The sequence below is a fragment of the Dermacentor andersoni genome, chromosome 4 (genome assembly GCF_023375885.2).
Source record: "Dermacentor andersoni chromosome 4, qqDerAnde1_hic_scaffold, whole genome shotgun sequence".
NCBI classification, from domain to species: Eukaryota; Metazoa; Arthropoda; class Arachnida; order Ixodida; family Ixodidae; genus Dermacentor; species Dermacentor andersoni.
The window spans coordinates 157,178,582-157,194,423 of NC_092817.1; positions in this window are offsets into that span (position 1 = coordinate 157,178,582).

Genomic DNA, 15,842 nt, shown 5'->3' on the forward strand with positions numbered 1-15,842 from the left:
CTGAGAAGGAACGAAGACCCGTTGTGATTGTTGTCTTTCTTATATTCACCTTGTGTTTCATATTAGTATATGTCGCTGGCTTCCACCGCTGCTCGATTTTAAGCAGCATAACGCAAGTAGCTGCAACAGCGGCTACGGTGACGCGCGCTCTTTCACGTCCGCGCAATAAGTTACATAGCAGGAAGTGCTGCGCGGACGTCCGAAGCTATAGCGGCGGCGCTCTACGACTCGCTTCCAAGGCGAGTAAGCCAAGTCATCGCGGTCGACGGCAACTTTTCATCGCACTGAGGACCCCTTCAAGCCATGGAATGCTTCCGTGAATAAACTTTCACGACTAACTAGTTTATCCGATTCGTCTTCCCAATTATCCCTTCCTGGCCATACTTCTGTAAAGTTTCATAACGGCCTACGCATTGTAGTAGCTAACCAAAGCAGTTTTCAGAGGCGTCACTCATGTAAATAGTAAACCCACTGCTGGAGACACTGCCGGAAATGTAATCTTGACAGAAAAGCCGTGTCCTCATAAAGCTTTGCTCCTGTAACTTATCAGCTTGGCGTGAAAAAGCGCGCATCACTATCACCGCCGTTGCAGCTACTTCTGTTATGCAGCCTAAATTGGAGCAGCGGTGGACGCCGGCGACATGCACTAATATGAAACACAAGGTGAACATAAGCAAAACAACAATCAGAACGGGTCTTCGTTCCTTCTGAGTCCCGCGCTTTGATGCGCTGCGGCCGCCCGCTACTGCGCGACAGCGCCTTGTGCTGGACTACCGGCGACGCACGGTCCCCTTCGTCGCGAGCGTCAGCAGCAGATCAACCAAACGCTGCACTAGAAATTTATCAAGCGTGACGAGACCCCGCGTGAGAGTGAGGGCGAAGTCTGGCGTCACTCGGGGCATTCTCGCCGTCATCGCGCGGAGCGCGATAGCAGCGCCACGGTGTGGCCCCTCAGCCCCTCCGGCCACTTGAGCCGTGGTCCGTTTACTTTTTTGGCCGACAGTACATATCTGCGACGGGACAATCGTCAGCGATGCATGCGACCTGCGCGCAACAGTCAATGCGGCCTGCCAGAGGAGCTGATTGCGCACTGGACGGCTTACCAACGACGACCGCACTCGCTAGACAAGTTGCATCGATATTATCTGGCGTGACTGCAAGCGCGCCGGAAACTTGTAGCGTGGCCGAGTGTGAAAGTGAAGTGAACTTGGCATCGGGCACTCGATCTGTGGGCGCCTAGAAAGGGAGGCTGTGGAGACAGAATAGAATAGCCGGCCCAGTGAGTGGACGTTGCCTCTGTTCTCTCCTTTACATTGCAGTAATTCAAGCGTGTGATTCAATAGTTCAATGAAGAAAAGTAGCATGACAGACTGTACAATAAATTATAATTTAAGTAGTATGCAATTATGATGGGTCACTATATAAAACCGAGTCATTCTCCTACCTTTACTTGCTTTCTATGGAGTCTTTAGTACCTTGGCATAAAATTATGTAAAATTCACACATTTATCCAGAGTCGATTGTAATTCGTTACCGAAAGGGTTATGTTCCACTCCCAATGTCCTTTTCTCTGATAAAGATCATGCGCAATCCTGCAATATATATTTTTATGAGTTCGCGCTTTTTGTTCAATATTTCGCCAAGTATATACTTCAGCATTGGTGAGTAGGTATGTTTTAAAGCTTTTTCTTTTATTCGTCTCACCGTTGAACCGAAATCAATTATCTGTTTCGTGATCACCCAAAAACAACGTTACAAAGCTCTTTAAATGAAGTCAAACCCGGTACCACAGTAATTTTTTAAGCATTGTTTTCTTTCGGAAAATAATTATTTAGTGAGTGAAAGGTCCTTTCAATTTCTTTTAGGTTTCAAATGAAAACAAATTATGCATTTCTGCACCACAACGTAGGGACCTAAGAGACTCCATTCAAATATCTTAGGAGAACTCGAGAATAGTTTAAACATGGGATATTTATCGAGAACGAAAAGCTCTGTGCTGAAGCATTCCTGCATACCACCGCCGCAGCCTCGAACCGAAGTTCCATCTTCGTTCCAACAGCAGGACTGCATGGTCACTGAACTACCGCTGATTTTGTGCGTCCTATCCATCCATCCATCCGTCCGTCCATCCGTCCATCCGTCCGTCCATCCGTCCGTCCGTCCGTCCGTCCGTCCGTCCGTCCGTCCATCCATCCATCCATCCATCCATCCATCCATCCATCCATCCATCCATGAGAATGCACCGCAGTGCTTTTAAAGCATAGGAGTGAGGGGAACTAAGAAATGTAAGGAGACAAGCCGGTGAATCGATACCCAAAACAAGACTAGCATTAGTAGTCTAAAATAATTCAACAACCGTAAATCGCACTCGAAAACAAGGAAATCACCAAACACATAAACAATGTTGTGAACAACATAAGTAATGCTAAAGGAAGAAACGAGAGTCCTTACAAACAACAAAATTAGCTATTTACATGTCTACCAATAATTACGAGAATGGAAAAACGCTTCGCTCGAGGTGATAGCTGTGACACCCTGCGGCAAACTCATTTATTCCTTCCTCGTAAATTGTTACAAAACCTCACCGATAGCTGCGCTGCCAATTTCTGTGTGCATTAATGAATGCATGCATGAATATGCTGTTTATTTATTGACGAGTACATTAGAGGGATAAAGAAATCTTACCTTGCGTCGAAGAGGACAAGTTTAGTTCTGTAAATGCAAGCCAAAGTTTTACGTTACTTGCGCTTACGCCTAATGGCGCATTTCCAGCACGGTGGGGTCAAGCGATATCGTAACCACCGTTGAATTAATAAACATTTACGTCTTTACTCCGGAACAACACAGAAGCGACCGTGAAAATCCTGCCTTGTGCTATCCTCAACGCTTATGATTGCCATTAAATACTCATTAGGCCTCAAGGTAACCGTTTTCCAAAGGTGCATTAGGTTTTTTAACGAAGCAAACTTGTCGGAGGTATTCGGTCAAACTGGAGCACTAAAATCCGGTAAAAGGGCGGCAACAGAAGTTCAATGAGGTTAGATATGTGGACTTCTTGGTAGGACATATTCAAATTTATAGTAGTCCAAGAACAACGACACGCACATTGAAAGCACACGAGAAGCTGCATCTAGCACGCTGTTGTCTCGTGGGCCTTCCATTTCCGCGTAAATATTCCTGCGCCACAACAAATTAGAAGTTGTTAGTTCATTATGATTCATTCCTAAGTAGTCCACAGTGTTGTTAGTAGTCCTTTTAATAGGATCTTCGTCATGCTACAGAGAATTAAAAAGGTAAAACGTTGACAAAGGGTGAGAGCAAAATAGGGTCAAATTCATCAACGGTGATTGTTGCTGTTTTGATGTGACGCGAGTGGCTACATGAGCCACTGCGGCACGCCTGCATGTATACTAGCATGCAAGCAGCGTAGACTGGGGAGCTAGCCAGTGATGCGTCGTAAAATCGGCAATGCTTGAGGCATGCATCGCGACGCGAGAGGACATACGGAAATGGCTGTACCGTCCGACTTCCCTCCGCGTCTCGTGTTTGTGTCAATGGTTGCCGTTGCCAGAACTTCTAACTGGGTATTTTCCCTCATTTCTCATGGAGAAACTCCAGCAGATTTTGCTCCCACCTCGCCATAGCACTCGCACACACGAAGAAGGCTTATGGAGCAGAGAGGTCTAATTGTCAATAAAAGACACGGGACACTGTCCTGTTTCCTGTATGCTTCTGTTGAACATTTCTCAAAGTGGATGCTACTCTGAAAACGTGAGAACGTAGAAAAGACTGTTATCTCACCCATAGTTGGGCTAAGAAGCGTTGGCGGACGTGATAAAAAATAGAACGCAGCTTCTTCTTTCTTGCACACGTTATGAACCTGGGCTCGCGGAGTTCGTCCTTCTTCTTAGTCACAAATGAAATGCATTTATTTGCAATTTCCTTCCGTGAACATGTCTTTGTAAATGCATTCATATATTTATTTTTGTCGGGCTACGAAAAGAAAAGAAAAACCAGCATCCAATTTTTATAGATGATCACTGAAATACAAAGTTCCATTTCTAATTTATTAACGCTACATAGAAAATTTTAGAACAATTATTCTTCATAACTTAAAACGTATAGTTAAAACTTGTTTTTGTTTCTTTTACTCCACATTGTATAGTTCTCTTTTCATATTTTTGGCTTGCAAATGCAAATAACGCTCCCTTGGACGATGCCCCATGGTGCGATACGCCATTTCAGTCAAGGCCGGCGGACCAAACCAACATTACCTTGCAATGCTGTAATGACTCCTTAAGCAAAGAAGGTGCGCTTGCGGCGGTCAGATTTAAATTTCAACGGAAACACCAAATTGGCAATGGCTCATTTCAAGCGGTGTGTTTGAGGAGCAGAGAACCTAGGAGCAAGACGCGCATTTGAGATATCCTTCAGAGAAATGTCGTAATGCATAAACGTTCAAATTAGTATGCGTAACAACTTAGGTAACGCTTTTTCTAATGTACACAAGTTTGCATATCTTACTTATGTTCACCCACAACTAGAATACGCTTCATTAACATGATCACCATATCAAGATTATTTGATCCGTATGTTGGAAGCCGTTCAGCATAGGGCAGCCACATTCATCTCTGGCAACTACGACTATCATTTCAGCATTACCCGAATAAATCAAAACCTTGCATTTCACTCATTAGAAGGTCGCCGCGTCATTGCTCTTTTATGTCTGTTTCACAGGTACAATCAAAGTAATAATTTTCACTGTATGCCGCTTCATGCTGCTGTGCGCATATCTCGACGCATTCATAACGCACTTAGTTTCATGCGCATTCATGGCCAAACGCAGGCATTTAACTCATCACTACTACCTATAGCTATTGCGCATTGGAACGATCTTCCGGATCACATTGCATCCATCTCCAATCGTGAAACATTCCGTGATCACCTGAATTCGTTTATTGTTAATATTGTATAACGATGTTGCACTTTGTTAATTTTTTGATGTAATTACTGTTTCCCCCTTACTCAATGCCCTTCAATGCACCTGTAAGGTAATGTGAATGAATGAATAAATAAATAAATAAATAAATAAATAAATAATATCCTCCCAAACTGCCACAGGAATGCGTTACAGAACTTGTAATTTTCATAATAACAAAACTCGTCTTCAAGCTGTGTCAACCATTGTTGCGTCACTGTTTCATGTAGGATGGATGGATGGATGGATGGATGGACGGACGGACGGACGGACGGACGGACGGACGGACGGACGGATGGATGGATGGATGGATGGACGGACGGACGGACGGACGGATGGATGGATGGATGGGTGGGTGGGTGGATGGATGGATGGATGGATGGATGGATGGATGGATGGATGGATGGATGGATGGATGGATGGATGGGTGGATGGAAGGATGGATGGATGGATGGATGGATGGATGGATGGATGGATGGATGGATGGATGGATGGATGGATGGATGGATGGATGGATACTTAGCTGGTAAAACAGTGATGAGCTGTGAAACAAGTGTAGCGTAGGTGACGCAGCCGACCCGCTACGGACATTTAGTAGGGAATCCAGTAGCGGTATACTCTGTCGATAATTCCGGAAGATAAAGTTGCTTTCAGATATTAACGCAACGTTAATGTTTGTTTCTTTAGAAAGTTGGCACCGGGCTTGTAAAGACGCTAAAGGCACATAGTTCAGCAGCACGAAGTATAACTCCGACATGTACGCAGAGTGTTTTTCTTTTTAGTTGCGCAATGTTAGAAATTACGACATTTGATTCGAAGTTGCGTTATGTTTACCGTTTCACTTTCAGGCCTACTGAACTCCAAATAAGAAGCAACTTGTGTACATGTCTTGCGTTAGGAACAGTGTTGGCTTATTCAACTAATTTTTAAGTAATTGTGAAGCGCTAATCCACTTGATCGGTTGGAAGACCGTAACTGATATTTTCTAACCGGTAGGTGAAATTACGGAGTTCTTGTGGTAGTTACGCGTACAATTATGTCACTTTCATTGACTCCTAGCAGACCTACGAGTATTGGACCTTGCTCATGCGGACAGCTTTCGAACTTCGCCGCAATGCACCAGAGTAAGTTAGCAACATGTTCCTCTTTAAATCCTATTAAAGAAAGTCGCCCGAATGGCACCAGTTAGCAACGTCTAGAGGGTAGGCCCTTTTATTAACATGTGTATTTGAAGTACCTATTCGTAACCCTCCTATGCGTTATAGCAGTGTCTTATACCTGACTTTGGTTGACCATCTGCCTTTCCTGTAAATAAACTCTGGCCCTCTTTTTAGCCCCTGACAAACGTTATCCTATAACGCAGCAAGGACGTCTCTACTTAGAGCGGTAAATACGCATGATAATAAAGCATTGCTTGACGTTGCTAACCTCAAGCTGTTGAAATTCGGGCGCTGCTCTGCAACATTATTATCTTGAAAATGTCAGTTGAGCGCGCAGGTGCACTGTGGTGAAGCTTAATAGAATGCCGAAGGGACCATGCGCACATGGAAAAGGGAACTGAATGAGAAAGAAGCTCGATCATATGACTTTATTTTGGCCAGCCCATCACGGTGTTTCAGTGTAAAAAAATAGCACATAAGCGCCACCCCAACAGTTAACGGAGAAAGGCTGTATTGGCCGCGCAAATCAAGTGGGTGTTTCTCTTCCTTTGGTTCCCTTTTTGGTCCATCTTCCAATATTTTTAGGAGGCAGAAAGAGTTTGGCGCTGTAGGACAAGAATAAATTTTACTGAATCGGGCGTGCTCTAGAATGCGCTGGGACTACCTAACTGAAATGTTGCAAGGTATATATAAACACCTTAGTTTGTAATTACAATATTCAGCTCTTATTTATCATTCATCCATCACTACTCCGCGTCATTCTATTATTATAGGGCAGTGGCATATATCTATTCGTTTCCCTAGTGCTAGCTTGAACATCGTGTATTTCAACATTATTACCTGGGCGTACATTTGGCTATTGGAAGGGTTTGAGCTTTCTAAGACACGGACATAGGAAGGGGCATGGTTTAACAAACGCGGTCGCTCTAGCAGTTGATATTTGTTGTAATATGTGTCATTACACCTACGATTGTCCTATCAGATAAAGAAATTGTTTTCCTGAATTCGTAAGTGCGATAGGAAATGTCAAGTGGCTGTTAGATGATATATGAAGAGAGAAATTTTCATTACAAATTCCAACTCGCCCAAGAAAGAGCACTCTTAAAACAGATTTCGCCATGAACATAACAAGAATAATTTAAATCTAGTACCAATATTACTGATCAGCAGCACCATCAAAAGCTCTCTCCTAAGCAGCAGCTGCAACTTCCAGCGGCTGCATTGACCAAGACAGCACTTCGCCGTCTCGAGTGTTAGTCAAGCAACAGTCAACCAATCTTTCCAGAAATGTTTATATACAATATTCATTATTGCAATTCCAATGCTATGTATGAAAGTTCGACGAACACCTGCTTATGGTGTAACATTTTCGTGGTTCGAAAAGCACTCGTTACGCTTGGACACGCTGACGAATAGCTCGGAACAGTCCGGTTGAAAGACTGTTGGGTGTGACGTCTTCTTCAAGCGGACTATCACTTCACCGCATGTGAAGTGCGAGTGCTGTGAACAGTCAATTCTTGCGACCCGCACGCTGAATTGCATGCTGCAGTGCCTGCCACAGACGCTCACCAACCCTGAGGTCACAGTATAATTAAGCGGAACCGGTAGCAATTCTGAAACATGGGCGCGGAGAAGCGAAAATACAAGTTAGCAGGTATGAAACAAGCGCGTGTTCTGAGGAACAGCTCCGCGCATACTTTATAACCACGCCAAGTATGCAGTACTGCGCAAAGTATGTAACTCTGGTGCACAGAGTAGTATAGCAAACAGTAAAAAAGTGAACACTACCATAGGCCCCTGCGGCCCACTTTAGAATTACTCTATGTGGCTCCCTTTAGGAACCAGATGCCTGTACACTAACCGTGGCCTACTTTGGCTCTCAGCTCGCCAAGCCGGTTGGTTTTGCATTGCACGAGCCTCCGAGGTGGCTAACGCGCACCTTCAAATCTCGGAGACCTTCACTTCGCTTTCGGTTTCGCTTCTTATAACTACTGGGCGAAAAAACAAAACTGGCTGGCTGTTTCTGCACGCTTCACAAAAGAAGGGGGGGGGGGGGGGGGACGCTGCAGGCTCTGATGCCTGTGTCGTTACATGCATCGTTAAGTGCTTTCATGCAGGCATCTGCGCCGCTATTTATAATTTCTCACGAGGAGTGTGCGAAGCTGGTATTTCCCTTTATACAAAAATTTCATTTCAATTCATTTGATTACTTTTCAAGCTGTAAAATTGCGCGACAGTAATATCAGGTGTTAATATGGAAGTAGAACAGTAGAATGTTGCAGTGCGTTGAATTATAAATCTAGTACTTAACAGGCAAGGGAGTATCGTTAATCAATGTTCCGTCATGTTCCCTTTATTTTGATCAGCTTGCTGGACAGCCAAGTATAACAAAATAGCCCACTATAATTTATTTCAGCGGTATTTTGAGAAAGGTGACCGACGAAAGGTGGAGCCTCCCCCAATTTTTTACTATATCGCGGGAGCGTAAACCAGACTAGTGTTCCTGTAGAGGCTCCTGCAGGCAGCAGCGTTGCGCATAGGCTCGCCATTATGTTCCAGTTATGCAGTGAAGCCACTCTTAGCACGCGCAGGAGGCAAATGCCTTGCTGTACGTGTTTCATTTGTTTGTTTTTCTCTGTTGATCGCGAGCTACATGCGGCAATTGTTCGCAAGCGCTGAGCAAGATGGCACTTTTTAATTCAGGCTACGCTCGAGCAGGAGGGGGATAGGGTTCTAACCCCCCGGAATGTTTATTTTACATGTGCATATATATATATATATATATATATATATATATATATACACACGCACGTACCCGGACACACGCACGAATGTACTTATAGGTTGTACTTATAGCATGCATATGCAGTTTCCTCGCCAAGGCCGGAAGGCAAGAAACGTTTCAAAGGCTGTTAAAAGGAAACTTCACACCCGTAAGGAGGACAATTATGTGAGCGCCTTTTTTGCTGCCGAAACCAGCCGATCGATGCTCGTAGCCAAGAGGACTATCGTGCCTGCAGTTAGGTCAGTGACCGTTAACCGTGACTGTCATTCATCACTAACCGTTGTTCACAGGTGCTGCACGTTTTCGATATATGCGGTGCAGACACGTAGATTTAAACGCATTTCAATGTTCACATGCGCACATTTTATGCAATGACTAATTTTACGATTCATTCATACCGCAAAATAAACAGGTGCTTCGTAGCAGGAAATGTTCATGTAGAAAAATATTCAAGGTGCAGGAGCTTCTAGTTCATATTTATTTCGTGCAAGGGAATGGATCACCAATGGCTGCTGGCAGCAGGGTAAGAGTGCTTGTTTTTGTAGCCTTGGAGGGGCAGAATTTCAAAGCAACAGAAAAGGCTACAATCAATTAAGAGTAAGAACAGGTTACGTTTATTGCACTAATCACATCAAGATGGCAAACTTGCAAAAGAATTATTCCCAGATTGCAGAGAGTAATATAACACACTTTTCTTGATATCTTCATTCTACTCAGAGCAGTAGCACGATTAGTTAAAGACACTTCATCAAGTCAATAAAATCATTAAAGCGGAGTTTGGCCACAAAGGTAGGTTACAAAGCTTTGCGACCTATCGCATGAGAGGCAAGGAAAACGTATGCCATTCAAGAGTGCATTTAGAACTCACAGGAAAAGATGCTTGAGACTGCGTCTGGCTTCAGACATTTTACTTCTTGCAAGCCATATGTTCTTTTGTGAAGTGGTCCTGCATAAAAGCAGTTTGAATGATAAGTAAACAAAACCGTAGAAATATGTGCAATATTTAACAGCTGTGCTTTGTCTGATACCTAGCAGAAGCCCGCGAGTCTCGTAAATATAGAACGAACGAAGCAGTGCAGATGACAACCATCTGTATGTCTATACATGACCGCCCATCCCAGCATGCGTCTGCAGGACATTAAGGTCAATTTACTATAACACAGCGCTCATTAAACAGCCAGAATATTACATTCCTCACTTCGACTAGGGCCGATCCAACAAGCTTAATATTGCGGGCGGTAAATGCTGGAGCTATCACAGCGGTCTCTTAAGCAGCAGTGCGGGATGTTTTCGCTTATTACAAAACAATGAACGCTAGCACATCATTCAACGCTACATGGAAAATCAGAACACCGACAAAAAAAAGAAAAAGAAAACAAAGAAGAAAAAAACGGTGCAGCGGGCAAATTGTATCTGTTAGTATTGACCCTGTTTTGAAAACACTGTTCTAGACCGGCATAGTCAGAACAATCGAACTAGCAACACAGCGAATTGGACGAGTTCGTAAGTTGCCATTCGTGGCGGATATGTTCAGCGCGACACAGACGTGTCGTTAATTATTTGTGCCACGCCTGTGTCGGGCTGCACATATACGCGAAAAATCATACAAATTAACAGCCTCTCATGCAAGGCGGATGCATGCCAGCGTCAACAGGGATGTTACTCGAGCGAAATGTTGATTTGCGGGTAAACAAAACGAACTCACCTCGCATATGCTGGTCCCTTTCTGAGTCGACCAGTCTCGTTTCATGCACCGTAGCCTTACGTGCCGCCGGCCTGCGTCTGTCTGTCCGCACGGCACCGCGTAAAAACCTTTGCCACCTTGCGTACGGTTTGTGCAGCTGGTGCGCTGCATGCCGTCGCACTGGAACACAATGGTCAATATTATGTTTTTCCTATCACTTCACCAAGGTCCTTGACTTAATATCGTTGAATACCGCACCTGCGACTCGGAGCCAATGAATGAAACGCACGCTAGACAGTCCGCTGATTGCAATCGACGGCACTTACGGAAACGACGAGCCAGCAACGCGCCCGTAAAGTTGGCTGCGCAACGGGTCAATCGAACATTTAACGTCAATGTGTACCACGTGATAGCGCTCGGCGAATAGTCGTGCGATCGGCGCCAGAAAAGTATTGCGCAACTCTGCTCCCTGCGGGAGCATATACAGGAACACTAGACCAGACTAGAGTCACTCGAAAAAATTTCAGACTACCGTAAAGGTTGGGATTTGACTGGCAACACTGAGCGGCCACCGCCATATACCTTCCAAGCCGACTGCGTCGCGGGAAGGCCGCCGTGCTGGAAGAGCTTGATGCTCGGTGACACATCCGGTTGAGTGTTTACTGAAGTACAAATACTTTGTGCCCAGAGATAATGGTTGCTAAGAACGAAAATAAAATGTTATTTTGTGCGAAGTAATGCAGCCGGTGGTTGTTTTGCACGCCGATCGTGTTTACTGCTGGAACTGTGCTACGATTGTGGGCAGCAGCTTAGCGCTGCTATCGGGAGCTTACGCACGCGTTTTTTTTTCTTCCTTCCTCAGAGCGAGCTATGAAGGAAACATTTCGTCACTTCGAGCAGGAATGAGGCAAGCTTGTGCTTTTGGGCACGAACATCGTGGACCGCCGTCGGCTTCTATTGAAGTTTCCAAGCAGGACGAAACTAACACCTAACAGTGTCACAGGCACGTACGTTCATTGTATAATTTCACAAGCTAAATCGGATACATTTAATTTAGTTTGTAAACGGATACCGCGCGTTCTCGATTCTGCCAAGCGACTTCGTCCGCCGTATACGCACGACACACAGCGACTGCCGTGTGCGCACCGGTGTTTGGCCGTGATCGTAAGACTATCTGTGCACATCAGGCGTATAAACCAACTTCGATGACCATTTTGCGCACCAAATCTTGTGGAAGGCCAATATGAGCCATTTGCGTGATTACGGCAACGTATATGTACTTCTGTACACTGATAATGAGCGAGAGTTTGCTACATGGCGATTTATGAACGCGGCTGTCTAGTGCGTTCATGAGCGGCTACACTTCTCAACTTATTAATGACTGTACTGCCAAGATTTCCTGCATGTTTAAAAAAAATCAGGAACGCCCGCTGGTGACGCAGCACTTTTTTTTCTAAGTTACATAGGCGATGTATAAAATTCTTGTGCTTTTAGAGCGGTTTATGTAACATGCATAGTGATAGAGTGAAACTAAAGCTACTGGGTGTTGTGTTGTTTTGTATTTCTTGTTATGCATCAAGCACAATATTATTTGGGTATGCACCGTAGCATTTCAACATAAAACATAATATGTGTGCTGACTTCAGTTCATAGCATGTGCTCGGCTTACAAGCTCAAAATTTGAAGCCTGTGTTGTGAATATCACCTGGCCATTGGTTTTAAGCTCGAATGGCGTATGTATAATTGAGCAAAGGATAAGTGGAAAAAAATGAAGTATCATGGGCCTCGTATTGACCATGTTTTTATTGACTGCGATCGTCACGATCTGCGAAAAACAAGGGCCATATGTGTCGAGTGACTCGAGGCGAGAGCGCGCTCACGTGCGTGTAGAAATCATGCTAGTACCTGGTGCACGTGAGGACGCGGAATTCTCGCGCCTAAAGTGTTCCTTCGCGTGCCACGAGCACGGAATAACCGCGTGTGTTGAGCAACAAACGCGTACACGTGTACCCGCGTCAAGCGTGCAAGACGCAAACGATCCCTGCAATGAACTCCTGTTTTCGTAGCATCGCTAACACCACGTGCACTTCGCTTAAATATCTTCTAAAACAGTGCCGAACAGCACAAGCAAGGTGTACTTATACCTCGCACACGCGGGTGTGTTTGTAGGCTTGAAGTTCTCCCGGTCATTTTTCCCGGTCGGAATCGAGTAAAACGTCTTTCCAGACGCGGTTCGGTTGCTGCATCCGAAGACGCATCAGCAGCCAGGCACGATTTCCTTGCAGTCAAACGCGAGCGCGACAATCGGAACAAAACAAAAAACAAAACAAAAATGTAGGGAACCTGCGCTGCCTGCGCACTCACTCAGCCGGCCCGCCCAGCGCTTGGAAGGTATTTGGCATTCCAAAGTCACGTGGTACGGTTGGGCCAATGAACGCGTCGGTGGCGCGGGGAAAACGAATGCGGTACTCTGAAATTTTTTCTAGCGACTCTAGGCCAGACTAGTGTTCCTGTATATGCTCCCGCAGGGAGCAGAGTTGCGCATAGGTCCGCCGTCGTGCTCCAGCTCTGCAGCGAAGCCACTCCTCGCGCGCGCAGGAGCCAAATGCCGCGCGGTGTTCCGCCTTTTTCTCTAGTGGTCGCGAGCTACAAGCGCCAATTGTTCGCAGGCGCTTAGCAAAGGGCACTTCTTAATACAGGCTACGCTCGAACGAGTCATTCGTGCAGCCGAAGGGGGTGGGCTTCCAACCAACCGAAACTTTGTATGTACCTATGTAAACACGCATATACAAACACACACACGAACGTACAAACAGGGAGTAGGACCGCCTTCGATTCCCCAAAATAAAATACTCCCGTGGCTCGAACAGCTCCAAAGATCGCTCGCAAACGCGCAGTACGTTGCCACAAAAAGCGGTGCAATGATTTTCAGCATGCATATGAAGTTGTCTTATCATGGTCAGAAGGCAAGAAATGTTTTACAGAGTGTTTAAAAAAAACTTCACACACGTAAGGTGGACACTTAGCGCATTTTGGCTGCCGAAACCAGCCGATTAATGACCGTCGCCAAGAGAGCTATCGTGCCTGCAGTTATGTCAGTGACCGTTAACAGAGCGTCATTTATCACTAGCCACCGCTCACAACAGCTGCACGTTTTCGATACATGCGGTGCAGACACAGGTGTAAGCGCATTTCAAACCTTCACATGCGCACATTTTAAGCAAAGCTTACTTTTACGATTCATTCATACCGCAGACTAATCAGCTATTTAGTAGCAGCAAATCTGCAAGTAGAAAAAGATTCAAGATGCAAGAGCTTTTAGATCAAATTTATTTCATACAAGAGAATGCATGACCGGTTGCTGGCAGCAGGCCAAGTGTGCTGGTTCTTGGAACCTTAGGGGCAGAATTAAAAGAAACTGGAAAGGCAACAAGCTATTAAGAGTAACAACAGGTCATTTTTATTGCACTAATCACATCATGATGGCAAACGTGCAGAGTAAATATTCACACAGTGCAGACTGTCATATGACAACACGTTTTTCTTGATCTCCTACCACTCAGAGAAGAGGCAGTAGTTGAAGACACTGTATCAAGTCAATGAAATCACTGAAGCAGGCTTTGGCCAAAACGCCAGGTTACAAAGCTTTGTGACCTATCGCATCAGAGGCAAGGAAATTATACGCCATTCAACAGTGCATTCACTCCACTCCCGCCCACAGGAAACAGCATTCACCAAAGCACAACGTAGATTTCCAGCATGTTTAATTGAACGACAAGTTTTGTTCCACTGGCACCGGGTAGAGCGCTTTACCGCCTTCCGTGCGGTTTCTGCAGTGTGGTGCGCTGCACCCCGTCATGCTGGAATACAAGTGCCAGTACGATGTGTTTCGTATCACTTCACCAAGGTCCTTGACTTCACATCGTCGAATACCGTACCTGAAAACCGCAGCTGCTCCTCTGAACGCACGATCGACGGTTCGCTGATTGCAATGGCGATGGCACTGACGGAAACGACGAGTTCGCATGAGTCGGCGATGCGCCCGTAAAGTTGGCTTCGCAGTGACGCGGATCATTTGACGTCATTTTTCGCGCTCGGCCAATAGCGGTGCGAGCGGCGCCGGAAAAGTTATGCGCAACTCTGCTCCCTGCGGGAGCATATACAGGAACACTAGACCAGACGCTACATCAGCGCATTACGACGGCGATATTATACGAGAGCGGCAGTAATACCAGTAATACGCCCTGACGCACAAAGCGCTCTGCACTGCGAGCATCCGTCACAGATATTAACGTCAACAAAACTTCTGCTTTTTGTGAGGAACCCACCGTCCTCAAGGAAACAGCGTGGATTAATACTCTTGCCCTGGGGGTTGCTGTGTTCGCTTGCATGTAGTATTGCCTGTCTCGCAGATTATGGCATTTGCAAGGCGCTGACTTAGCGTGTGCTCGACGCTCGCGCAATGTAGTGAAAAACGCGGGAGGTTGTATGTAAGAAAACTTGAAGAAGTTGCAGACTGCGAGTTGTCGACAATGCATATGATGAATGGCGTGCTGGCAATAAACTTTTGCGCAAGCAGAAGAACACAAGCAAGCCATGTTGCAAATACCCAGCTAATAAAAAAAAAATTGAAAACGTCAGTTTTAGGAAGGAAAAGTGACGACGCTGTTTTTGTAACACTTGTTCTAACCAGAAGGGTAGACAAAGGCAAAAAAATGTGGATGATTGCGTACTAAAAGATAAATGGCAAGTTTCTGCGCATTTTGATGCTGGGCGTGACATCGGTGGTTGGCGGCTCTTGCTAACTCACTACCTGCTTGTTTCTGCGCACTAGGCAAAACAAAAAAATATACTTATAAACTCTGAAGACTGGGCTGGTACAGAGGTCAAGCAATAACGGACATCTGCGCGTGCGATGGCAGTAGCAGAATGAAACAAGCTAATACAATGAGTTTACTTAATGCGCATTCATAAAATGAGAATATAGTTCATGCACGTATTCCTATTTGCCATCTAGATATTATGCAACATGTATTACTATTCCGTAGCCTATTTCGTTACAACAAATGGATACACTGGTGCAAATATAGGAAGTAAAAATATGTAACTACCGGGCTATGGTGCTCCTGCCAGCTGGCATCTCTTAGATGGGTTCCCACAGCTTCCCAAACGACGAACATTCTCGTCACTAAAAAGTTGCTAGTTATTGGCATCACAGCCAAGAACATCGATTGC